Genomic DNA, 24,925 nt, shown 5'->3' with positions numbered 1-24,925 from the left:
CTTTGTGATGCCCATAACATCGTACCGGCCAATTTCAATGTGCGCAACAAGCTCATTTAGCTTGTATACTGCGCGCATTTGGGCACAACATCCTCAGTCCTGCATTGACCACCTCCCTTCTCATACTTGTCACCTTTTTTTGCTCTGCCTGAGGTTAGATTCCTGCCACCTTCTATATTCCCTGTTCAACTATGTGGTCTGGAAACTTTACTAACCTCTCCTGAGCCCTCGGCTCCTTTAACTATTTGAAAGTCCTCGTCATTAACTTGCACTTCTACCCTTTCCTTTAACTTTGATTTTCTAATTCTCCATACAACTGAACCCTCCCCTCACTATTTAGTTTAAAGTCCTATCTACAGCCCTAGTTATGCGATTTGCCAGGACTCTGGTCCCAGCACGATTCAGATGAAGACTGTCCCATCAGAACAGGTCCCCTCTTCCCCAATACAGGTGCCAATGTCCCATGAATTCAAACCCATTCCTCCCACACCAATCTTTGAGCCACGCATTTACCTCCTTAATCTTATTGACCCTGTGCCAATTAACTCATGGCTCAGGTAGTAATCCAGAGATTATTACTTTTTGGTTCTGCTTTTTAATTTAGTTCCTGGCTGTTCATACTCCCTTAGCAGAAACTTTGTCACCTATGTCATTGGCACCTACATGGACCAGGACAACTGGATCTTTACCCTGCCACTCCAACTTCCTCTGCAGCCCAGATGAGATATCCCGAACCTGAGCACCAGGCAGGCAACACAACCTTCGGGATTCTCATCCTGGTTACAGAGAACAGTGTCAATGCCCCTGACTATACATCCCCAATTATGACTACATCTCTTTTTCCTCCCCCCACTTGAATGGTTCCCTGAGGATGGTCCGTTTGCTCATCCTCCCTGCAGTATCCATTCCCATCCACACAGGGAGCAGGAATCCTGAACCTGTTGGACAAGTTCAGGGACTGAGGCTCCTACCTCCTGGATCCCTCTACCTGCCTCACTTGCAGCCACACTCTCCTGTCCCTGACCACTGGCCGAATTCAAGGTATTTAACCTAAGGGATGTGACTGCCTCCTGGAACACAGTGTCCAGGTATCTCTCCCCCTCCCTGATTTGTCGCAGTGTCCGAAGCTCAGAATCCAGCTCACCCACTCTGAGCTGAAGTTCCTCAAGCAACCAATACTTACTACAGACATGCTCAGTAGGAACCACAATGGGGTCCACCAGCTCCCACATCACGCATGGACAACACATCATCTGACCCTCCATCTCTATTTTATTTAATTAGTTTTTAATTTGGGTTTTAAATTTTTTTTATTTAAACATTTTTTAATTATATATCTCATTACCTCAGTCTCAACGCAATTTCTAACCAGTAATTTAAATAGATTTTCAAATTTAGCTCAGCTCCCTGTTAGCCAATCATAACTTATAAAATTCCAACAGGGCCAGACAGGGAAAATGCAGGGAGGATATTCCCGATGGTGGAGGAGTTGAGAACCAGGGGTCACAAGTCTGAGGATAGACCATTTAGGATGGAGGTGAGGAGACATTTCTTCACCCAGGTGAGCCTGTGGAATTCATTACTACAGGAAGTAGCTGATGCCACAACATTGAATGTATTCAAGAGGAGGCCAGATATAGCTTGGGGCGAATGGGACCAAAGGTTATGGGGAAAAAGCAGGATTAGGCTATTGAGTTGGATGATCAGCCATGATCATGATGAATGGCGGAGCAGGCTCAAAAGGCCAGAAGGCCTTCTCCTGCTCCTACCTTCGATGTTTCTATGTTTACATTATAAAAGTAAAACCAGACGCAAATCACAGCCCTCCTCTGATGTCACTTTTAATTTTTCTTACTCCGAACTCACTGTCAGTTTCAGAGAATCAAGAGTAGCACTTACTGACCAATCAGCACTCTCCCTTACTGACCAATCAGCACTCGCCCTTGTTGACCAATCAGCACTCGCCCTTACTGACCAATCAGCACTCGCCCTTACTGACCAATCAGCACTCTCCCTTACTGACCAATCAGCACTCTCCCTTACTGACCAATCAGCACTCTCCCTTACTGGCCAATCAGCACTCTCCCTTACTGACCAATCAGCACTCTCCCTTACTGACCAATCAGCACTGTCCCTTACTGACCAATCAGCACTCTCCCTTATTGACCAATCAGCACTCTCCCTTACTGACCAATCAGCACTCTTCCTTACTGACCAATCAGCACTCTCCCTTACTGACCAATCAGCACTCTCCCTTACTGACCAATCAGCACTCTCGCTTGTAGCCTCTGCTGCCTGTTTCACTTAATTCCCTGTTTCCCCCAAGTCCAAAAGCACCCCTCACCTAAAAGAGGCCAAAAGCACCCCTCACAGCCAGGCAGCACTTACCGTGCAGACAGTGAGTACGCGGGGCTGGATTTTCATGATGGGCTCGGGATCAGGTCAGTCCAGGGCTGCGGAAAGCCGAGTCTGTCACCTCTGCCTGTTCCCAACATGTTTTCATCTCCTGGAGATGTAGATGGAAAGGGCTCAAATTTTCAGACTCCTGAGACAGTATCAGACGAATGCAAATATCCAGTGGGCTAGTCACAATGCCTGCCTCGGGTTTTGAGGACCTTGGCCCAGCTCTCCAACATATTTCTTATGTCATGCAGCCCTCAATACCCTCAAACATCCACCCACCCCATGCCCCCTCCATTCCCAGCAACCAAAAGCTGTTCCCGCTCCTTGATATTCCAGTTCAATTCTCTACCCACGCCTAGTGATGCATTAAGGCAGGCTTTGGATCTGTTACTATGGGAACAGGTTGTTAGCCTGTTGCCAGAAGCTTATAGCTTGGGGGCCGTCACTCCGTATTAAGCATGGCTGACCAGGAATCTCTCCTGCTCTTAAAATCCCGCATTGGCATGGTTGGAAGGATTTGCAGGTTGACGCTCAACCCGTTTGGCCGCATTATGAACACAACTAGGGGATTTTCACAGCAACTTCATTGCAGTGTTCATGTAAATCTCCTCTTCTACCATGTAAGCCTCTTCTTCTACCATGTAAGTTCATGTGACACTAATAAATCAACAACATCAACAACAACTCAACAACTCCCTTGACCATCAAGTCCTGGGGTGGGATTCAGGGGTTTCTGGCTCAGAGACAGGGAAGCTACATACTATGCCACAAGACCCTGACTCTTGAAATGCCATCTGAAATTGTGCGGTGTCAGGTGGACACAGGAAATTCAAACTTTCTGTGAAATGCCCGAAAGCTTTTGCCATTCCTGACTCAATTCCCACCTCCCTGAGAGGACAGAACTCTGGCCTGTTGTGTGACACTGAATCATTATTTGTACTTCCTGATTCAGACTACATACCTCGGGAAGGATTCTTCAGTCTGATTGGTTAAGAAGATATACAACTGCCAAATCCAAACAGGTCACAGATACCCTGGACAGGGCATTGTGCTGAAATTAATTTCAAATTAGTGCAATTTCCAGTGTAACATTCCATAGGTATTGTATGGCCAAGTTATGTGGAATGAACAACAAGCCAGTGACAATATTTCCTCATGGGAAACTGAGGTCAGGAGTCTCTGACTTCGTCCATGGCTGGGATTCTCCAGTCCCGCTGCAGTGAATGGAGATTTGGCTGAGGGCCAGGTTTTGTGACGGTGAAGTCACCAGACTCCCAGATGACCATAGGCTGCTCTCCCCTTTGGGGGAACTGACTGCTGGTGATTTAACCTGAGGATCACCACACCTCAGGTGAGGGGCAAGATTGAGAAGGCAGGACCTCATGAATAACCACAGCCGGCACAGGAATTGAACCTGCATTATTGGCACCGCTTCGCATCACAAACTAACAGTCCAGTCAACTGAGTTAAACTGACCCCAGCTGTAGAAGACACAGAAATGCAGTTCAGATTTCACTTTTACAACTCTAGGTGTTGCCATCAAATAGAAGGGGCAATCTTACCGGCTCGTCCCGCCAGTTGACCAGTGTGGCAAGCCGGTAAGATCGCAAGAGAGGCGAGAAACCGACTACCGGCACGGAATCTTCTGGGCTCACTTGCCTTAACTGCCTCACCGGTGGAGGTCCTCACGGGCAAGGATCACGTATGATCCCCACCAACAGCGGCCAGATGTGATGGCCTCGCCAGTGGGACTAGAGGCCAGTGAGGCCCCTGGGTGTTCAGGGATAAGGGGTCAGTGCCCCTTCGGCAGTGCCAGCCTGGGGCCCTGACACTGCCAGCCTGGCATTGCCCAACAGGCATTCTGGCACTGCCCATTGGGCATCGGACAGTGGCAAGAGGTGGAGCCTGAAGGGGAAGGGTGTGGCCTGAAGGTGCATGGCCTAAGGGGTCGTGTGGGGGACTGTGCACTCTGCAATCAGGAATTGGCCAGGCAGCATTTGTCCGGGAGCGGGGGATTGGGGTGACGATCGGTAGAGGGGGTATCAGAGCGGCAATCGGTCGGGCATTGGGGCGGCGACCATCTGGGGCAGTTATTGGGGCACCGATCGGCCGGGGGCGGGGGGGGGGGTGGTGGTGGGCTGGTATCAGGCCAGCGATTGGCCAGGGGGCTGTATCAAGCTAGCAATTGGCCAGGAGGCCAGTGATCGGGGGGTGCAGGGGGCGATGTCCAGAGAGGTTGGGGGACGATATCCGGGGTGGGGGAGTGACAGATTTCTCAGTGTACTATATACACTTGTACACAAAACACTGAGAAATCAAGGTGCATGCGCAATGGCACCCGCTAGCTGGCAGCAGTCGATTTTCCAGTGAGAACATACTCTGTCCACTCCCCCTATTGGCGTGAATCACACTTTGCCTCTTTATTCGCACTAAGTCGCTTTAGATCGTGTCTGAGAGCTCGCCGAAAAATGGGTGCGATTCTCTCCCGTTTTCATGTTCGTTTGGCACTTAGAATTTTTTTGGTAAGATTGCCCCCAGCTATTGGATAGTGTGCATCAATGTTCAGAAACAAGAGACACTCAAATCTTTTACAGAAGTGACTGATAGCATTAAACCCAAAATGCGATCAACAGCAAACCTGAAATTATGACAGAGAGTATTCTCAAGAGGCTCCTTCTAATTTCTGGTTCTGAACTGTCAGAATGCAATAAGAGTTGCAGGTAATATTGCAAAAGAATTACTGAAGAATACAATTCAGCTGCATAACTGGATTATCAAGACTAAGTGAAGATTGAGGGATTTATAGACTAGGGAGAATGCAGCATTTTGGATTGAAAAATTAGAGGCGCGATGAGGGTAGTTTCTCAAAGTGGTTGGAAATAGTTAGCAGTGTTCCTTTGGGTTATGTTCTGGGAATACCTGTCTTCACCAAGGTACATGAGGGGCTAGAGAGGGTAGTGTCCATACTTGCATACAATGCTAAAATTAAAAAAAAATAAGTAAAGAATTTGGAGAACTGAAAGAAGCTGCAAGAGGATATTGATATGATGGTGGAATGGGTGAAAAGTGGTCTATGTCATTAAATGCAGTCAATATTTGTTGAAATAAAACATAAACGGAACAATTACACTTTACATGGAGATAAACTGGGTGATATGGAAGAGGAAAGGTAATGAAGGGAAGTAAGTTAGCAAGGCATTAAAAGAAGAGCCTGAAGAAAGCAAATGGGATGGAATCACCTTTAAGTTATGAACTTCTGTATATATCTTATGTACACCTGCTCTCTGCATCCTAGTTAAGAGAGTAGTAAAGTTAATAACTGCAAGCTAACTGATGAACTTCAAGAGTTCGGGAAGGAATAATTGGTCACCCTGTAACATTCACACCACACAAGTGACAGGCAATGACCATCTCCAACAAAAGAGAATCTAAGCATTTTCCCTTGACATTCAATGGTATTAGCATACTAAACTCCGCCCCCCCCCACCAACATCCTGGGGGGGTTACTATTGACCAGAAACTGAACTGGATACAATAGCAGGTCAGAAGGTAGGAATCCTGCAATGAGTACCTCACATCCTGACTCCCCAAAGCCTGCCCAGCATCTACAAGTGTCAAGTCAGGAATGTGATGGAATACACTTCACTTTAAAGTTTATTTTATTAGTGCCACAAGTAGGCTTACATTAACACTGCAATGATGTTACTGTGAAAATCCCCGAGTCACCACACTCAGGCACTTGTTTGGGTACACTGAGGGAGAATTTAGCATGGCCGATGCATCTAACCAGCATGCCTTTCAGATTGTGGGAGGAAACCGGAGCATCTGGAGAAAACCCATGCAGACACGGGGAGAACGTGCAGACCCTGCACAGACAGTGACCCGAGCCGGGAATTGAACCCGGGCCCCTGGCAGCACTGTGAGGCAACAGTGCTGACCACTATGCCACTGTGCCACCTTAATGAGTGCAGTTCCAACTTCACTCAAGAAGTCAATAACATCCAGGACAAAGTAGCTTGCTTAGTTGGCAGCCCATCCACCACCTTCAACAGCTGACACACACTGACAGCAGTGTGTACCATCTACAAGATGTACTGCAGCAACTCACCAAAGCTTCTTCAGCAGCACCTTCTAAATCCAGGATCTCTGCCACCTAGAAGGACAAAGGTAGCAGATGCATGGATACACTACTTCCTGCAAGTTCCACTCCAAGCCACACACCATCCTGACTTGGAAATATATCGCCAGTCCTTCACTTTCGCTGGATCAAAATCCTGGAACTCCCAGTCTAACACCACTGTGGGTGTACCTACACCATACGGACTGCAGTGATACAAGAAGGCAGCTAACCACCACCTTCTTAAGGGTAATTAGGGATGGACAATAACAATGCTGCTCTCTCATGCCAGTGGAGCCCACACCCTTTGAAAGGATAAACAAATAAAAATATTTCAATCTTGATCAGTTGAAAATGTACATGTGCAAATGTTGGCTGAGGAAATGACTGTGCTTCTGATGCCTTTCACCTCTCCCTCTGTACAAATAACCTTGTAACACTCACCAGCAAGACTCATGTATAAAAAAAAATTACCATTTGAATGAGATTCCCAAAAGAAATCGGGATCTCAAAAAGGAGGCAATGCCTTTATGAGAGGAAGTTAAAATAAAGTGCTAAGAAATAAGTATATGGGTATGCAAAGGATGCTGGTACATAACTGAGGGTGGATATTCAGTTCTGTTGAAATCTCTGTAGTGTCACTGGTGCCTCAGGCAAATGACTCAGTTGAGTGTACTCTGTTAATGATTAATATTTCATGCAACAGATTTCCAATTAAAATTGTTTGAAACATCAAGCGTGGATCATGATTTTATTTTCTGGTCGGAAATATTTGATGGTGAATTCTTTCGGAGGAGCTACATTTGAACACTTTTCATTTCATTTTGGGTAAACTCGCTTCACTGTCCCAACAAGTTGTTTTAAGTATAACCTGCAAAAGGGAATACACACTATACTGTTGTTAGATTGCAAACTCTCACAGGGGCCTCTCTCATGCCAACTGGGAACAGAGTTGAATCTCCCTGAAAGGTTTTCGTCCAGGTCCACGTTAGACTCCAGTCTTTTGTCTTATCAATGCAGGTTTACTTCAAGGTCCATCTCTCGATGTGGGAGGAGGCTGTTCTGGACTACACTGCTAGCCACTCCCCTTGCTAAAGATTTCTACAAATAGCAAGGACAATAGCCAGTTTGCAAATATTTACACGGCAGCCCAACTAGCCCATTCATCCACCCAAAGTACAGTGCACCTGAACTCTACCACATTAACAACTGCCACAGACCCCAACAGTCAGGCAGACATTAACACTGAGCTATCCTGGAATATGCACAGTCAGTTTAGTAAGTCTATGATTCTCCTCCTTTGTCAGTCAGAAGAATGAGATAGACAAAATGGGAAATTAACAGAAAGCCTATTTTTAATATTTCCCACAAGTTTCCTGTGTATAATTCTAATGTAATAGTTTGAAAATTTGGCTGCATCAATGTAACTCCAAAATCAAGAGACAAAAAATTACGATAGAAAATACTGCTCATCTGGTGACTTAAGGTAACTAAAATTCCCAGTCATAATTATTCATTTTAACATAGTTCTAATGACCTTCCATTCCCAGGAATAGCCAACTGATCTGTGATCCAGAAGCTCTTTGCTCCACACTCCACCCTCACAGACACACAACTCAAGTGATTAACAGTTGCTGTAATCTGCTCATTAAATTTAATGTACATTCAAGCTACCAAACCCTCTTTAAAATGACAGGTATTATGTGGATGACCATAATGTCATTTTATCTCTGGGGTGTATTGTACTTGTTACTTGGGCTTCAACATTTAACAAGAGCTTTTCATGTCAAGAGTCATGATGTACATAACACCTTTGAGTTTCACAAAGATATCCTCCATGTGAACACAAAGAACTTATCAACTCATTTTCCGTAATCTAGATCGAATTATCCTTTGTAAGAATGAGCACTATCGGATGCAGGTCTTGTGGTGCAGTGGGTTGCGTCCCTGCCTCCGATCCTGAAGATCTGAGTTTGAGTCCCACCCCAGGACTTAATGGCCATGGGAGGTGTGTTCATAACATGGTCAACAAGCTGAGTGTCAACCTGAAAGACTCTTGGTCAACCACACTTGATGTGGAGTGGCACTCCTCAAGCTATAAGCCTCTGGTGACAGGGTAATGACCGGTTCCAAGAAAAACCTCGCAATGGAAACAGATGAAAGTCTGCCTTGTGCATCACAAGGTATAGAAAGGAAAACAACAACTATCGGATAATGAGGCAGGGGCACCATTTACCTTGTGGGAGCCCCATGCAAAGGATGGGAACTGGATCTGCTTGTGACTCCTGACTGTTGCAAGGCTCTAACACTGCCCCTGATGTTGCTGATAATGGGGAATGATCTTACATGCCAGTCTTACAGGAACAGATTGGGCTGAGACCTTCAGAACCCTGTGCCTAATGGCTTCCCTGTACCCAACACCCCAATAAAGGACTAAAATGTATCATTTCCTCCATTACTTTTCCGACATGGTCTGATGTGTTACTCCCCAGTTCCCCAATCCCTTTTCTACTTGTTTGGAGATGATTATGTGTTGCTACATTTCCCACAAAATAATTGTTGGAAGTAGTGAAGTAACTATGTAGACTTTTACCTCTATTCTAGTATTCACAACAACTATTGGCTCAAGTGAATTTCATCCAGCAAAGAGCTTTTTGTATTTTCAACGGTAAGATAATTGATTTGATAAAAATCTTTTTTGAGGGTGGCATGGTGGCACATTGGCACATTGCTGTTTCACAGTACCAGGGTCCCAGGTTCAATTCTGGCCTCGGATCACTGTCTGTGTGAAATTTGCACATTCTCCCCGTGTCTGCGTGGGTTTCCTCCGGGTGCTCCGATTTCCTCCCACAGTCCAAAAATGTGCAGGTCAGGATGATTGGCCGTGCTAAATTGACCCATGTCAGAGGGATTAGCAGGGTAAATGTCTGCAGTTGCAAGAATCGGGTCTGGGTGGGATTGTGGACGGTACAGACTTGAAGGGCCGAATGGCCTCCTTCTGTACTGTAGGGATTTTATGATAATACAGAAGATGACTCTGAGATGTTATTTTGATAACATAAATCACCTCACTACACTTGTCCAGCACTTGAAGGATCTTATTCAGCCTGACCCATAAACAAATTGCAGAGTAAAACTAATTCTTCCTCAGTTGACACAAGGGCATTTGAATTTCCAACATGAAGTAATGGAACATTTGAAGGTTTGTGGACCCATTTCACAATGCCCACTCTTTCAAAAACATTATAATAATGGGTGGGAACTGCAATGAACTTTTATTCAATCTCCAGCTTCAGCTTAATGGTCTGGAATCGGTAGTCGTAATAAAGCAAAACTTTCAGGATTCGCCCTCATTACTGTGAACAATTGACAGCAACTCCTAGTATCCACACTTGCATAAAATATAAGGATGTTCAGCATAGTAAGGGTTAATGTGGGACTGGAGAACAGTACTGCCCACAGTATGATGAGAGAGTCACATTGCAGTAGAGAGGAGATTGTACAAAGAAACTTGGGTAGAAGTCAGCATGGAGTTAGCTCTTGTCTGGGCTATACTTTGTACTTATGTATACAATTATGTGTTACCAATAAACATTGCTGCTCAACCTTAAAAGTCTCTGAATCTCTTTGAGAGATCTACTGCACAAATCATTACAACATGGTGGCAGTTAATGTCCGGACCCAGAACCGAAGAAACTGGTTAAAATCTAAAGGAACAGTATCCTGATCTGACTGAGATGTACCTGAACTAAGGGCACAGCTGGAGATTGCCGAAAAAGAAGCTCCATTTCAGACGTAGAGAATATTTGAGTGAAATGGTGAATCAAGTGGAATGAAGGCTCCATTTCTTAAATGTCAACTTCGAGGAGGAACATGGCAGATGCCACAGGAAAAGAAATCCTGAGTCCACTCTGAAAGAACAGAGCAAACATTCTCTCCACAAGAAATGGGATAAGCAAATGGTATCCTGTCACAGGAGACCGATAGTTGATGAAGAGAATTCAGCTCGAGAGAGTGAAGTAAGTGAATCAGATGGAGTCAAAGTGCCAGAAAGACAGAATAATATGATTTCAACTCCAAACCAACAAAGCTTGCCCATAGCACTGAGCTGACCCATTCTCCAAGTGTGACCAGAATGAGATCTGGAAGAATTGTAAAGCCTCCAGGCTGCCTGAATTTATAAAGTCAATGACGAATAGGGGTGAAGGGGCAGCACGTAAAGAAAGATTGTACGGTAAATACGTTGGGTAAAGCCTTGGGGGAAGGGTAGTATAAGGGTGTTTGGCATAGAAACTGTTAATGTGGGACGGGGAGATAATACCACCCACACTATGATGCAGAGCAGGCTTGTCCAACCCGCAATGTCTTTCCGTGTGGCCCCCCGAGCGTTTGTTGAAAATGTTGGTAGGAAAGGTCAGTGAGCTTGAAGAGTGCTGCAGGGGACTGCTCCTCCAATCACAACCTTTTTCTCTCCCACATTTGCTGCTGATAGACTCACTATTGGAGACAAATAGAGGAGAGCCAGGGTATGGCTGGAGGGACAACGAACACTGACAACTCTGGAGTGTCCGCGGGGCTGCCTTCTCCACACCTTCCCTGCCGGGTTACAGTGCTTTGTCCGCATTCCCCCACATCTCACTGCGTTCGCTCAGTTCCTCCCGTGTTTCCCTGGTTATTGCCCACGTTCAACCGACTCTCAGCACTTCCCTTGGTGGGCACTCTCATCCGGGCACTGATAGGCCTCGGGACTCGCTCCAGGCCTCCCTTCCATTTTTATCACACCTCCCCAGTCCTGCAAACATATTGGTGAGTGAAGGTAAATAGGGAAATGTTAAGCTGGATGGGTATGAGTGAGAATGGGTTGCTCTGTGGGTGATTTATGGGGTAAGGGAGGGTAGGGGAGGGAGGGTTTGTGAGATCCTGATGTCCATGGGGAGCCATGTCCTTTTGGGGAGGGGGAGCTGGAGAGTCCAATGTCCATTGTGGGGGATGTCCCAAAGTGCACTGGGGAATGTGTTAGGGGCCTCAAATTTAACTTTGAAATCAGGGTGTCCTGTAAAAACGGTGGCCGATCTCAGAATCTCGGCGGTGCCGGTGTATTTAAGCTGCACCTCTCCAGCTCGCTGTGTGATCCTTGTTAGCACTTTGAAATTGCAGAGAGAACTGTTTTGGCAGTGCAGTGGCACTGCTGCCTCACCACACCAGGGACTCGGGTTCAATTCCAGCCTCGGGTGACTGTTTGTGTGCAGTTTGCACATTCTCCCCATGTCTGCGTGGGTTTCCTCCCATACTCCACTGCTTTCTCTCTTTCTCCTGCTACCTTCAGTGACTTAGGCACATGCACCCAGTACACTCAGATCCCTCTGCTCCTGCACCTCCTGAAGAGTTGGACCTTTATTTTATATTGTCTCTCTAAGCACATCCGACCAAAGTGAATCACGGCACATTTCTCTACATTGAGCTTCATCTGCCACTTGTCTGCCCATTCCATTAACTTGTATATGACCGATCCTCCTCACAGTTCACAATGCTTCTAAGTTTTGTATCGTCCACAGATTTTGAAATTGTGCCCGGTGCACCAAAATATGCCCTTCATATAACTTGAACATAGGAAAAGTGCTGAGCAATGCATCCCATCTTGGGCTTCATCTGACACTTAGGGGGGCGAATCTCCCATTGCGACCTGCTAATTTTTTGGTGGGTCGGAATGACAGACACGCGCATGTGCCAATTTGCGGGATTCACACGTGCGTTCCCGACTCATGCATGTCTCCCACCGCCGGAAAGTAGGCGCGGTTGGGACCACGCTGGAAACCAGCAGGAAGACCAGGTAATTGATTTTAATCTATTTTTAATGCAATTTGAATGTGATTATCGGGCCCAGGACTGAATTCTCCGGGCCCGGTAGCACCTCCCAACGCACCTGTACAATTTCATTCCAGCGGGGTTTAAAGTAGCTCCCCACTTTTGGGGAACAAGCAGGAGAACCCACTGGAGTGAAGGGGGGGGGGCAATCGGGGCCACGCCAGAGGGTGGGGGCAGTGCCCCCTGGCACTGCCCAAGGGGCAAAGTGGTGGGGTCAAGGGGACATGGTCAAGGAGCGATACATGGGGGTGGGGGGGGGGGGGGATCCCGCTGCCACTCTGCATTGGGATCGATCGGGGCAGTAGGGAGACCAGCGATTGGGGCGGGCTGGGGGGGGTGGGGCGGGGGAGGTGGTCTGCCAGGTTGGGGGGGCGGGGGGGGGGGTTCTGCCTCCCGTGGGGGTGTCTGCTGGGGTGGGGTCATGGCAGGGAACGTCACTGCTGGGGGTGGGGGGGGTGGCTGGAGACTGTGGTGCTCCCGGACGGGAGGGGGGTTGGGGCTGGCCCGTGAATGCTTGTGGGGGCCACGATGGGGCCGCAATCAGGCCGTGGTGGGGGTGGGGCGAGGGAGTGGGGTGGGGGGGGGTGGAGTGGAGGGGCAGCACTGCAGGGCCCTGGGTTGACCAGCAAACTGCAGGTTGACAGATCGGGACCACTGCACATGTGCAGAGTTCCGGAACTGTCAGACTCTGGCGTGAATAGGCCCCGCCCCCGCCCCCCCCAGCTTTTAATGAGATTCACCATTGTGACCTCTGCATTGCACAGAGTGTGGGAGATTCGAGTCTGAACTCCCACTGAAAAAACAATCATGAATTACACCATTTTTCCCGTGAATTCAGCATTTAGAACTTTTTTGGGAGAATCGCCCCCATGATCTTAGCCAAAAGGATTAAACTGATAAAAACAGATACTACACTTGATTTTAGCCAAACAACTGAGAAGCGAGTTGCTTCTTTCCTTCTGCCGTTACTAATTTAATCAGTTTTAGATTACTATGTCCATAGCATATTTCAGCTGGTCCAAATTAACCTTCCAGTAGTCTGTCTGGTGGTCTTTAACCCACCCCAATGCCACCAATTAGGTCTGATTTCAATTATTTACTATGTCCATGATTTCATGGTCATAAAGTTGTTCTCAGCAGGCCCTGCTGTCCAAAATTTTAAAAGTTGGCACCATTTCTATATTCTGTCCATACAAAGGTATGTCTGAGAAGAATTGACAATTAATTCAGTTTTATTCATCTGTTTACTGGCTGAACATCACACTGTGGCAAAACAAAAACGTCTTCAGAGCAGCAGATATCAACACAGACCAGAAGTTTGCAGCTTAAGGCAGTTCATTTGTTTGTTTATGATTAAGTAGAATATGGGATACAAATATTCCTGATTACTAAAAGTAATATCATAGAATCCCTACAGTGCAGAAGGAGGCCATTTAGCCCATCAAGCCTGCACCGACAATAATCCCACCCAGAACCTATCCCTGCAATCCCACCTATTTACCCTGCTAATCCCTCTAACCTACACATCCTGGGACACTAAGGGGCAATTCGGCATGGCCAATCCACCTAACCAGCACATCTTTGGACTGTGGGAGGAAACCCACGCAGACATGTGCAAACTCCACACTGACAGTGATCCGAGACTGGAATTGAACCTCGGACCCTGGCGCCGTGAGGCAGCAATGCTAACCATTGTGCCACCGTGCCGCCATATGTGCATTATATTTGAAAACTATAGTAATGCAGAGATATGAATTGTTCTTTCACAGTGAAATAACTATTTTGTAATTAACCCGAAAGGAACAAACGTATTTCATTCTAGATCAAAAAAATCTTTAAATATATGGAGCAAGCACCTCGGACTTGATCCTATGCATTCCATTTACAGCAGTAATACTGAAGGATGTAAAACTTTACTCAGATGGCTCACATTTAGGTGGCGATGTCAGCAACAAGCAGGAGATCCTCAGTATAAGACAGTAAAGAAAACAAATAAATGACAGGGTGTACCTTTGGGCAGTGACCACAGTAGATCTATGATTACCAGCAATGAACTTGTGAGAAAAGAAAGTAAAATAGCTTTTTGCAAAAAAAAAGCATATTTGAACAGAGATCAGATTTGTCGATTGTCTTCCAGGTAATGATTAATAACAGTAACTTTCAAGGTTCAAGACAAGAACATTCCATGCACTTGCCAGATTGTATTAGTTTACCTTCACTTAGCTTTCATTTCTGTACTGTTGTTATCATTTGGATAAGTGGTCTACAGTGTAACAATTATGTTAGAATGAACTAATTAGCAAATTTCTGTTGTCGCTTTTTGGAGGGGGAGATCATGCAAAGGGTCAATAAGTAAATGTGTAACTGACTACAAATCTTCGAGAGATAAGCATTTCAACAACTGGCAGTGCAACTGAATAGGACGTTTTGTCTGTTATTTAAAACAAATATTAGAATTTATTGGGGGTAAGTTCAAAAGCTACTTCAGAAACTACTCGTTCAAAAATGGCTATTTTTGTTTTACACAATGTTGAGAATACTGGTTGAACAAAACCAGAAGAAATGCTTGGGTCTTGAACAAAGGATAAAAAAACGTAGGGCAGGATTTTTCCATCCCGTCCGCCACGGGAATCGTCGCGGGAGGGACAGGAGCATGAAAATGTCCATTGACCTCAGGTGGGAGTTTTCAGTCTTGAGGTGAGCGCAGCCAGAAAATCCCACCCCTAGGCTGGAATTCTCTGACTTTGCCCGCGGCTGGGATTCTCCGGTCCGACTGCAATGATGGAGATTTGGCTGAGCGCTAAATTCTCCGTTCTCGCTGGCAGCAGGGACGGGAGTGAAGGGCCAGAGAATTCGGCCATGACCTTTTTAATACTAATCCCAATGGTTCCAATTTATAGCACAACAAGCCCGTTTTTTTTTGTTTACTGGCAATGATTGCTAAATGAGGGAAAAATTGCTATTTGAAATGTTTCACTTTCCATAAGATAACAGGGTATACTAGATTTGTGAGTCCAAAATTAAACAAAAGACAGAAAAAAGTTCTATCGCATATTCTGCCATCTTCAGGTTGTCCCAAAGCACTTTGCAAAGCAAAACATTTGCATTCCAATATTAGACTTCAAAAGACAACTGATCATGATCCAGGTTTCTCCACAGGCTACATGTTTTGCTGCATTTTCTCTAAAGGTGTCACTGTTATTTCTCCTGTGTATCCATGCGTGAAAATACAACACTGCGAGTACAAAAGCAGCAAAAGTGTTACGATGCTTTCATGCATAGTAAAATAATACAATAATTACATCTGTCCGGGACTAGGGCCCATCATTTCTCCTCCTTCTTCTGCCATGAAGAACAATTAGCAATTAACTGGGTCCACAATGGAACATGCATATCCTCCTTGCTTTGCTTCATACACGTTGTAACCTCACTAGCCTGTGAATTGATTTCTGTGCCTGCACTTTCTGTGGAAATTCAATGGAAGGAAATTGGAGCAATCACCAAAAAACAGCATAAATGTCTATAAATGATCTTGTGCGTTGTTTTTCTGGAGGTTGCACTGACATTCTGCCAACTTTACAGTAGGACTCCCCGCCATGCTCCACCCCTCCACCCCCCATTTAAATTTGGGGCTAAGGTCACACCGCATCTTACTCCTTCTTCATAAAGACATGCACGTCATTTCGACTTACTAGCTTTGACACTTTCTTAGATATCACTTGGTTTAGAATACCAAAATGTCTCAGTGAGTGGATAACTTGTGTCAGCAGATGTACTGTGATGTTTTGAATGCCTTGAACATTATAATAAACATAAAATAAATAAATACTTGCATTCATATTGCGTCTTTCATGACCTCAGGACGTCCAGTGTGTTACAGCCAATGAAGCACTTTTGAAGATTACTTACTCCTGTATTGTAGGAAACCTGGCAGCAAATGTGTGCACAGCAAACTCCTACAAACAGCAGTGAGATTGTGAGCAGATAATCTGATTTTGTGATGTTGATTAAGTGATAAATATTGACCAGGACACTGGGGATAGCTCCACTACTCCTCCTCATCAAAATAGTGCCATAGGGTATTTTACATTCATCTTAAGAAGCAGAAGGGGCACCGGTTTAACATCTTAACTGAAAGACAGCACCTCCAACAAAATAGCACTTCCTCAGTCCTGCTCTAAATTGCCAGCCATGGATTCTGTGCTTAAATCTCTCAAACCCACACCTATTGACTTAGATGCCATTCTTGTGCTACCAATGAAGACATGGCTGGAACAGTATCATTTAAATTAATTTAAGATATTTGATAATCTTTTGTCTGCCTGCAGTTTGCCTGTTAGTTTCATGGAGTAAGTTAACGTGTGGAAATTTTTGCTCCAATGTTTTCTTGGTGTTAACTGTGACTCAGTTAGTTCTAAGTAGAGCTTTAATTGAATAATGCTCTAAGCAAGTTCTTTTTAAACACAGGCAACAGAAGTTTAACGAATGTGCTCATTCTTTCTCGAACACCTTGACTTATAAATGTAGGTAAAGCACCAAAGAAAATCTCTTGCAGTATTATAAAGTCAAGGTAAATTTAGCAATTTAAGCATTCTTATTCTGCCTGATAACTATAGAAAGGTTCTAGATAAGTTCATTAACTTCTACCAGAAATTCTTGACATTTCATTTTGCTTATCAGCCAATAAGTAACATGTTTAGACTGTGAAGATAAAATGGATTCAGGTTTCATAAACAATTAGTCATGAGGGTCTGATCACTTTATTCTTACGCATGCATAGAAACATGTTTATAAATTAGCTGAGTGAGGTAAACATTGTTTGATTTAGGTCTCCACTGTTTTGACACAATACTGTGTTTCCTTAAAAGTATTTCTGGTATAAAGGCTGACATTTTTTGGGCCATTTATTTGGCCACACAATAGACACAATTTCCATATGTAGGTCTTGCAATCAACTGGCAGCACTGGCATGGCCGCCACTATATTAGTCCTGGCATGGGAGCTTTTCAACAAGAGGGGCAAGTTTAAAATTTTGAAGAGAAAGTTTGTAAGTTTTGTTTTTAGGTAGTAGATGATCAATAATATTTGAAGTCAAGTGGCTGGACTCACCTATATTCCATAGTGTAGTATCCCTACAGTGCAGAAAGGCCATTTGGCCCATCGAATCTGCACCAACTCTCTGACAGAGTAAGTTGCGCAGGCTCCCCCCCACCTCCCCCCCCCAACTCCCCCCCTCCGCCTCCCCACCTCCACTAATCCCCATAACCCCACACATTTTCCATGGCTGATCCAGCTAACCTACACATCTTTGTACACAAATGGCAATTGATCATGGCCAATCCACCTAACCTGCACACCTCTGGACTGTGGGAGCAAATGGGAGAACCTCGAGGAAACCTACGCAGGCATGGGGAGAATGTGCAAACTCCACATAGACAGTGATCAAGGCCAGGATTGAACCTGGTCCCTGGCACTGTGAGGCAGCAGTGCTAACCACAGTGCTACTGTGCACAAATAAAAACTAAATGGTCCGGAATAATGATGAAGGCCAGGAAACTGTACTTATTTAAGAGGCAGCTTTACATATGATGTATAAAATACTATACACACAAGTGTTTAATTTATATATTAAAAATGCATATAAAATGGAGAGATGGTAGAGTGAAAGATAACATGAAATGGGAAAAAGAACCTTTTTCAACCAAAACTATCTTGTGAATAAATATAACCAATTATTTCAATTAATATTATGGACTTGCTGAAAACTGGCAGTTCTTAGAGTACATATCTGGGGACTGATGCAATGGGGAAATCTACTACTGTTCACTTCTGTCATCTTTCCTTTTTACAGCAGTGAGAAAATAAGAATTGTAAATACATGCAAATTTCTGCCCAGTGGAATTTAAGGATTGTTTGTGTCTTGGGATTGCTGCAGCAATCTGAGTGCCAAAGAGACATTCAGCACACGTGGATAAAAGCAGCAGGACATGACACAACAATCTCTCGTGAATAAGCTTGGGGGAGATATGAAATATTTGGGAATTAGACAGACAAGTGGCAGATGAAATTCAGTGCAAGGAAATGCAAAGTGCTTCACATGGGACACACAATCCAAGAAGGGCCTATTACTTAACTGAAAAGAAAATAAAGTGCTCGGAAAATGAAAGATCTGTGGTCCTGATTGACAATAAGCTGATGCTTTTGCAACAATGCTGAGTGGTAGTGGTAAAGGAAACTTGATGTCACATTGCAGTAAAAAGACAATATTAAGCCAAGAGAATGAGGCATTTTTACCACTTGGAATATACATAGAATTCAAGTACACAAAGGAAAGTGCACCGATGGAAAGAATATAGAGAACAGCAACCAGGATGAGTGAGGCGATGGAAGGATTAGATTATAAGCAGCAATTTGGGATGTTCATACCGGGATATCACTGTTGTGTTCAGGATTTTAAAGGGGATGTAGAAAGTGGTTAATTGCTTCACTATGTTCAGGACAGTAGAGGAGACAGTGGACACAAACTTTACAAAAAAAATTCCAAGTACCAAATGAGTGAGAAAACAGGAGAGAAGCACACTGTGAGTCACAATCTGTGGCACTTAGTGCAAAAGAAGAGCCAGGATGTGATTCTCACCAGCAAAGAGTGGAGGGGAGAGGAACCTAAGCTCGCCGGTGAAGCCAGCTGCTGAGCTCTTGGGGCACCATTAAGCAGAGCACTGGGAGATCTCCTGCCAGGCTGGTACGGCCCCATGGGCACTGCCCAGCCATGCCCCTGACCACCTGGGGGCTTCAACAGTGTCCGATCCCCCGGCCATCACATCTGGTCTTGGCCGATGGAAACCAGCTGTGATTCTCGCCGGTGTGAAGCTCGACCGTCGAGGAGCCAAGTGCAAGTGGGCCTGGGCGATAGCTTCTGGGACTCACGAATGACATGCTGACCATGTCATAAATATTTAAATCAGCTTCACGGCCTTTCTGGGCGATTTCGCTGCAAAACATCACTGGTACGATCGGAGGAGGTGAGAAACCGGGGCATGTTGCTCATTTTCCGCCTCTCACCCGGTTGCACCACCTCGCCTCGCCAAATCACAGGCGGGACGAGGGTGTAAGATCGCGTCCAATGTGTATTTGAAGTGAAGCTGATTAAAAACTAATCTGTGGAAACACTGACTCTAATATTGGTGATGTGGGGGAAAATCTGAAAGCACACTGATCACGGAGGTCCTGGTAAATTTAACCATCATTTTATTTTTAACCTCAGTTTCCCACCCAGATGCAATGAACTCAATGGGCCAAATGGCCTCCTTCTGTGCCCCATGAGTCTACTCTGGAATTTCAATGGGAGTTCAGGAACCTGGCGACCAGATCATTTCCAGGTCCCGAGCCTGCGTCAACGTCAGTGACGTGACACGGTTTTTAAATGCAAAGACCCTGGCTGGAATTCTCTGGCCATTCACGCACCGAGGATGGAGAATTTGGTGCTCAGCGAAATCTCCGTTCACTGCAGCGGGACCAGAGAATTCAGCCGGCGTGAACGGCCGGAGAATTCCGGCCCCTAATTTCACTGGAAGCAAGATCGATGCTGAATTGGTGGCAGCAAGAGCGACCCAGAGACTGGAATTCACAATGGAGGGTGATTCGAAGAAGAAAATGATAGCCATTACTGAGCAGGCAGGAGAGCACAAGGGCCAGCAACCTCATGGTCCATAAAAGTGCCCAAAGGCAGATGCCTCAGAGGCTCAAGACTCTACTCAAGTGATGAAAGCTTTGTGCCACTGCACGAGCATCTCAGGTTGACTTTTCCATTTTTAGCCTAGATTTTACATCAGCAACCACAATCAGTAATATGCTGTGCTCCTGACTTCTGTCCGCTAACCCAAACCATTCGTCCTTCCCATTATTAACATTGATTTGATTTGATTTATTATTGTCACATGTAGTAGTATACAGTGAAAAGTGTTGTTTCTTGCAAGCTATACAGACACAACATATTGTTCACAAAGAAGGAAAGGAGCAGGTGCAGAATGTAGTGTTACAGTCATAGCTAGGGTGTAGAGAAAGCATTATTAGAGAGTTTATATGAGTTGGAGTAGAATTTTAAAGCATAGAACAAGAGTAAGAGATAGAATTAAAGGGTATGCTGGGGACAGCTTGCAAGAAGTTGTCATGCTCCGGTGCTATCTTGGATTTTGTTGATGATTTGGTTCTATCCCTCGCCAGCCTAGTGACATGCTCCTCAATTAGCTTAACATCGAGTTATTTGGAGGCACGTGGGTTTCCCACTCCCCACATTACCCTTTAAAAACGTAACATATCCTGGAGGCGTCTGAAGACTAATAAACCCTTTGAGTGCCTGGGTCTTTGATGTGCGGCTGCACCCAACCTCTCCCCTCAGGTAATTGAAAATCTGGACCTGAGACTTGAGATTTACTGGGTGGCTGAAAGTCAACAGCAGAAGCAATAGTTTAAAATGGTCACTGGCACCTACAACACCCAACTGGTCAGTATTATACTTAAATTACAACTACAACATTTCATTGAAGACTTATCTTATGAAGAAAGGTTGAACAGGTTGGGCCTATACCCATTGGGATTGAGACGAATGAGAGGTAACCCTAGTGAAACACATCAGATATAGTGAACAGAATGGTTGGGAGGATTTTCCTCTAGTGTGGGAGGCTAGAACTAGGGGACACAGTTTAAGAATAAGAGGCAGACCCTGTTTAAGGCAGAGATGTGATTTTGTTTCTCGCAGAGGGACGTTGGTATGTAGAATCCTCTTCCCCAGCAAGCAGTGGAGGCAGGATCATTCAACTTATTATGAGTGAGATAGATTTTGATAGACAAAGGAATCAAGAGCTATGGAGGGGAAGGAGGTTACAGACAGGAACGCGGAGTTGAAACCACATTCAGATCGGCCATATTATCAAATGGCAGAGCAAGCTTGAAAGGCTAAATGGTCAATTCCTGCTCCTAAGTCCTATTATCCCATGTTTCTATATCAAGAATGGAGCCACGTTTACATATCATAATTACAGGTCTGCCCCTCCAAATGAGATTCCAAACCCACTGTGGTTAAAATGAAAGTAAGCATGTTTACAGTGGATGGGCCTCGTATCCACCCACCCAATCAAGCCTCTTGCTGCAGGGCACAAGAAAATTCAATCCAGCTCACCGGAGCCTGGCAATGTGCTGAGAAAATTTAAATTCCACAGGGCCTGCAAGAAGCCTCAACTTCCCAGTTTCCCATCCATAACTCCTGGCCGGGTCTCTTACCATAGAATCCCTACCGTGCAGAAGGAGGCCAATGGGCCCATCAAGTCTGCACCAACTCTCCGAAACAGCATCCCACCCAGGCCCTCCCCTCTGCCCTATCCCCGGAACCCTGCACATTTCCAATGGTAATCCCCCTAACTTACACATCTTGGGACACTAAGGGACAATTTAGCATGGCCAGTCCGCCTAACCCGCACACCTTTGAACTGTGGGAGGAAACCGGAGCACCCGGAGGAAACCCAACGCAGACGCGGGGAGAGTGTGCAAACTCCACACAGACAGTGACCCAAGGCAGGAATCAAAGCCGGGTCCCTGGCGCTGTGAGACAGCAGCTAACCACTGTGCCACCGTGTCACCTCACAATTATTATCGAGGCAATGATTTCCAAAGTTTTCTGCCACAAGAGTTGATTTGTTTCATGTCTGGCTTCTGGACTTGTAGACTAGTTAACTGATAGAGAATCACTGCTATGATTCTGCTATGATGGGCGGCACGGTAGCACAGTGGTTAGCACTGCTGCTTCACAGCTCCAGGGACCTAGGTTCAATTCCCGGCTTGGGTCACTGTCTGTGTGGAGTTTGCACATTCTCCTCGTGTCTGCGTGGGTTTCCTCTGGGTGCTCCGGTTTCCTCCCATAGTCCAAAGATGTGCGGGTTAGGTTGATTGGCCATGCTAAAAATTGCCCTTAGTGCCCTGAGATGCGTAGGTCAGAGGGATTAGTGGGTAAATGTGTCGGGATATGGGGGTAGGGCCTGGGTGGGATTGTGGTCGGTGCAGACTCGATGGGCCGAATGGCCTCTTTCTGTACTGTAGGGTTTCTATGATTTCTATGATTGTTTGACGTGACTACCATGATAGCAGAAAGCAAACTAGATGAACCTTGGTCTTTTTTTCAGTTTTGCAACCTCGATGTTCCCATGAAAGATTGCCATTTAGAGCCACGAGCTTTGCAGTAAAAGCATCCCGATAGAACAAATATAGAATCCAATTCTCTTGTCCTGACAAATATTACCACCGGACATGCAAGCAGAAAATCAGGTGGAGAGTTGATAAGACTTCTAACTGCTTCACTGAAGATTAGCTGGTCTATTTCTTAAATCCAGACAAGATTTACTATTACTGGCACCAGAGGGAGATAAGGAAACCATAACCCTGACAGTAGTACATTTTTATCATTTCTGTATCATAATATTGCGGGCAGTTAACATACCTCTGGTAACTGCCATTAGGAAGCTCTAGCCGTTTGTGCTTACTTCACATTAACAGCAAATTAAATCAAACTGCAATCATTGTACTATTTATGACTGCAGCTCTTCTGTTAAACTATAACCCAGCCCTGATCACTGGCACAGGCATTCCAAAAGGCCACTGCCCGGCTGGTTACTATTTTAGTCTGACTGTATTGCTGCATGTGTTAGAAGTGACATGCAAACTACCAAGACTACAAACAAAATGAGTGGGATTTCTCATCGGGTGATGTTATCAAAGATGTTCTCCGTGAGCTGAATTGTCTAAACACCATACTGGAAATGCAGATTGCAAACAAAAAATTCTGCAACTTTAGATCAGCAAATGCGCGATGATCGACTGGCCTTGAAAGCAGCTTGTGGTTTTTAAAACCAAAATACTGCAAACATCATAGAAAATAGAAACTTAAAGCAGGAGTAGGCCATTCGGCCCTTCGAGCCTGCTCCACCATTCAACTTGATCATGGCTGATCATCGAATTCAATATCCTGATTTCCCCCTTTCCCCCCATATCCCTTGATCCCTTTGGACCCAACAGCTATATCGAATTTCTTCTTGAAATCAGACAACGTTTTGGCCTCAACTACTTTCTGTGGCAGTGAACTCCACACATTCACCGCCCTCTAGGTGAAGAAATTTCTACTCACCTCAGTTCTAAAAGGATTACCTCTTATCCTCAAACTGTGACCCCAAGTTGTGGACTTCCCCACCATTGGAACATTCTTTCTGAATCTACCCTGTCTAACCCTAACATAATGATAACTGATGATTTGCGTCCTTGCTGATGTGAAGGTTGATTGGAAGCCAATTTCCATGAGAGCTGAGGGCCCTGATTCTCCCAAAGAAATTTGAAGCGCTTAATTGGTGGGAAATTCACGATTGTTTTTTCAGTGGGAGTTCAGACTTGAATCTCCCACATTCTGTGCACTGCAGAGGTCACAATCATGAATCTCATTAAACATTCGTGGGTGGGGCCTATTCGTGCCAGAGTTCGACAGTTCTGGAACTCTGCACATGCGCAGTGATCCCGATCTGTCAACCTCCCGTTTGTTGGCCAGCTCGATCGCTAGCCAGCCCGGGACCCTCACAATGCTGCCCCTCCAGGCCTCCCACAGCCCTATCGCAGCCCCTACAACCATTCCCAGGCCAGCCCCAACCTCCCCCGTCCCGGAGCACTCTTTTCTCCTTCTTCTGGAGCAGTGAGTGTGTTGGTTCCATTGAGTGCACCTAATTTCTGCGAAGCTGGTATCATTGAAAATAAAATAGGTTTTGGCCATTACATGTACATAACTAGTGGAAGATCGCTCCACACCTTGTTAGAATAATTTGTCGCTGCAAATATTATCTGCAGTGAGAAATCTGTTGAATAATTGTCATTGCATATTTCATTAATTTTATTTGAAATACACACACCATGTTGGTTAGGAATAGTGGAGACCCAGAAGTGACTCCTGCGACACATCACTGTGCGACCGAGCCTTACACATCCATTGTATAATAACATGGATAGATGGGTCAGGTGTGCCATTAACATCCCTGACACTTGCAGGGATGTCTGTATATAGCACTCTGGGCAGCACTTTAATAGGGTTCCAAACACTAAACTAATCACTGACCCGCAAGCTGTCTCCACCACCAATGACTGAACATGCCTTGAATTTTCAGCATGTTGTTGCTGAAGGCCACCCACCTTGAGTAACACTTGTGTCCCCAGTCTGCCAGCTCCCCCCAACCAGCAGCAGCACAATTCATTTCAATCAAACTGACTTCAAACTGCGAGCTTGTGAATTTGGCACAGCCCCACCAGTCTTTGGCTGCTGCAGGACCACTCCTCACTCACTGCACATCTCACACTTGGTCAGCTCCTGAGGTTTCCTGGCCTACTTTTTATATTTACCATGTATTCTACTGGCAGAGGGAATGTATTTCTCACCTCCTGGTCAAAAGATCTGCCATCATCTCGACCACCCGAAACCTGGCTGTCCCGCAGCGATATACCAGGAGTAGCTTTGGT

General features: G+C 45.4%; 1 protein-coding gene and 1 non-coding gene across 5 annotated transcripts in view; both read right to left on the bottom strand.

Moving 5' to 3' along the window:
* The window catches only part of LOC144495816 (hepatocyte nuclear factor 4-gamma-like), a 145,347-nt gene that overhangs the window by 43,529 nt on the left and 76,893 nt on the right, over positions 1-24,925 (bottom strand). The window contains exon 1 of one of the 4 annotated variants that reach the window (XM_078216339.1): positions 6,512-6,638. The exons of the other annotated variants lie outside the window; for them this stretch is intronic. The gene's annotated coding sequence lies outside the window, so the exon portion shown is untranslated. Of the gene's footprint in view, positions 1-6,511; positions 6,639-24,925 lie in introns of those variants that run through there. 4 annotated transcript variants of the gene reach the window in all.
* LOC144496186 (U2 spliceosomal RNA) lies at positions 13,147-13,330 on the bottom strand. Its single transcript, XR_013498381.1, has one exon. It is a non-coding gene; the product is annotated as a U2 spliceosomal RNA (small nuclear RNA).

Source organism: Mustelus asterias, chromosome 7, assembly GCF_964213995.1.
Source record: "Mustelus asterias chromosome 7, sMusAst1.hap1.1, whole genome shotgun sequence".
Taxonomy (NCBI): Eukaryota; Metazoa; Chordata; class Chondrichthyes; order Carcharhiniformes; family Triakidae; genus Mustelus; species Mustelus asterias.
Note: the sequence above shows the minus strand (reverse complement) of the source record. Positions and strands in the feature narration are given on the sequence as shown.